The sequence below is a fragment of the Coptis chinensis genome, chromosome 8 (genome assembly GCF_015680905.1).
Source record: "Coptis chinensis isolate HL-2020 chromosome 8, ASM1568090v1, whole genome shotgun sequence".
Lineage (NCBI taxonomy): Eukaryota > Viridiplantae > Streptophyta > Magnoliopsida > Ranunculales > Ranunculaceae > Coptis > Coptis chinensis.
This window is the reverse complement of record NC_141463.1, coordinates 93,344,274-93,346,968: the sequence shown is the minus strand read 5'-3', so window position 1 is coordinate 93,346,968 and position 2,695 is coordinate 93,344,274. Positions and strand designations below refer to the sequence as shown.

Here is a 2,695-nt window from a genome sequence, read left to right as displayed (position 1 = left end):
TTTAGAGCACGCATGCGCTCTGTAAAAAATGACATCACCACGATCTGCACTAATGAAACTTTTATCAATATAGGTTGCTTATTAGCATTTCCCAACACGGAAGTGGATCAAACATTATCCCCACCATCCCCATTCCCCACTAAAAAGCTAGTTGGTATTGTAGGCTTTGGGCTTGTAGGAGATAATGTTGGTATATTAGGAGAGAGGAAAACGCGTTTTGCTAGAACGAATTCCTTAGGCACCGGTAAACTTGGTTTCGATTACAAAACTCTGGCTGTTTTAGTGGCTTGAAGGTGAAAAAAAACCAGCTGATAAAATATCGTTCCTTCCTTTCTACCCTTCAAATGGAATGAAGACGCTTCGATGAGGCGACCGCACAAAATGGTTCAATGCTTTTAATTAACTTAACCGAGCATCCTTTGATTACATGTTAAGATGTTTGCTCACCGCAGTAGGTAAATGAACTTCAAAGACTCCATGTTCATTAGTCTTCACTTCCTTGTTGAAACTTGTTTTGAGTTCCTACCGCCACACTTCACCGCAAATGTAAGCACCTTTGCATAGATAACTTTTAGTAAGTAGGTGAAACCAAACCAAACCAAAATTATTTTAATTCTGAGATGAACCTGAAATGAAGTGGTTGGGTCGAGAAAATCCTGTTGAAAACATGTCACAACGATTACCGCAGTACCAACAACAATTGCGGATGGAAGCTGCTTCCCATGTTTAACTTCGAAGATCGATGAAGAGATGACTTAAGGAGAATATCATAAACCAAGGTACTCTGCTACTGGCCATTCTGACTCAGTGTAACAACCCTTGGTGAGTAGTATGCTTTATAGTTTATATTGAATGGGTTCGCTACTATTAGTGGTTTTGAAGTTCTCTTGCTTAACTCTGTAATTTATTGACGATGCTATCATAATTTTAGTTTGCTAAAGCAAAGCATGACCCACCATATTCTTTATGTCGATCATGCAAAAACTAGTTAGAAAACCATGTGGTTTTGTGCAGCTTTTGTACAAAAGCATGTTATTACAACTTTCGGGCAACCCTTTGTTCTTGATACACAAAGTAATGGACTACTTGAGTATAGAACAGTGTCTCGATGTATATACTTTACGTAGAAGGTGAGAATGATGGGAACCTAGGGCTTCCGACATGTTTTCCGGCGAGGTTGCGAATGGGACGCCAGATGTTGAATATTACGTTGCAAGGAGTATCCACGACTTAATGATGCCTTGCATTATAATGTTCGTGGGTCATTGGCATTACCAGTCTTTGAACCATAAAAAAAGTCATGTCTTGGTGTTGTTGAGCTTATAATGATGTCGCAGAAGACAAACTTCGGTCCTGAGGTTGATAAAGTCTGTAAAGCTCTTGAGGTTGGTTTTACTCTATCTATCTATTTTACTAGTGTTTCAGTGCGTTCATCTGGAGAATGCAGAATTTATTTTATCCGATGATTGTTTCTTGCTCTGGCATTGCGCATTACTTTTGAGTGACCCAAGTTCAGTTCTTTCACAAGCTGTAAATCTGAAAAGTTCTGAATTGTTGGATCACCCAAGCTTTGAGGTTAGACGCCATTGTATTCTAAATACTTATTTTCCTCTCTGCAACTGCTACTTACAGGTATATGCATTAAAAGCAGATCTGCAATGGTGTGCGTCAAAATGCCCTTGTGGAAATCTTTCAAATATTGACCATGGTATGCGAGACCCATAAATTAGCTTTAGCTCAAACCAGGGTTCCATGCAAGCATCGTAGGGTTTTAGCCGACGGTGGTGGTGGTGTGAATAAGAGCTGCAGAAGCTTTGATGGAAGCTGTATGGGGCAAGTTTGCATGTGAACAACTGATGTAGCATTCTATGTAGTAGATGCTGACATGTGGGGTTTTGGCGACGCCTGGTCAGAGCATCACTTACAGAAGGGGCAGGGGGTTGGTGGGAGGGCATTTTCATCAAAAAGCTCGTGTTTCTCTAGTGATATGACACAGTTGAGCAAAAGTGAGTATCCCTTGGTACACTACGCACGCATGTTTGGGTTAAGTAGCTGCTTTGCTATCTGTTTACGTAGCACTTACACTGGATTGTCTGGATGTGATGATTATATTCTAGAGTTGTTCCTGCAACCAGGCATGACGACCTTAAGCAAACATCTGATATTTCTGGACTCCGTCTTGGTGACAATGAAGCAACATTACCGGAAGAACCTCCATTGTTATCCGTTCAAGTAAGATATGCCCCCTCTACCACCTTCCACCAACCTCCATTGCTAATCATCAGGCATAAAATAGGGGTCTTATCAGTTGGTTTCAAGTTGAGCTTAATTGTTTGCTTGATTTACTTGATGTTTAGCCTTGCTTATTTTATTGTTTCATTGGTGATAACTTTATGACACGAGGTTTTTTAATGGTTTGACATTTACATGTACAATTTAGTTCAAAATCTATTAGCTTTTGGCTATTTTGGTCTTTTTATTTGATCTGTACCTTCATGAATGTGATCGAGTTATAACTTTGATAAGTTCTTTATAAGCTTTTGGTCATGGGCACCAATTTATGCATATAGGAGGTGCATAGTTTCACATGCATTGCCAACTTGTGTATATTAGGTTTATTTACATCGTTTCTAATAAATTTACTAAAGTGATTTTTTTTTTTTTGTTTGTTGTGCAGATTGGTCGATTGGTCGCC

The 2,695-nt window shown here is 39.4% G+C and overlaps 1 pseudogene; it reads left to right on the top strand.

Annotated features, from left to right (window-relative positions):
• The first annotated feature begins 1,077 nt into the window (after positions 1 to 1,077).
• Positions 1,078 to 2,236, top strand: LOC147484505 (protein NLP6-like; annotated as a pseudogene).
• Positions 2,237 to 2,695: the final 459 nt, after the last annotated feature.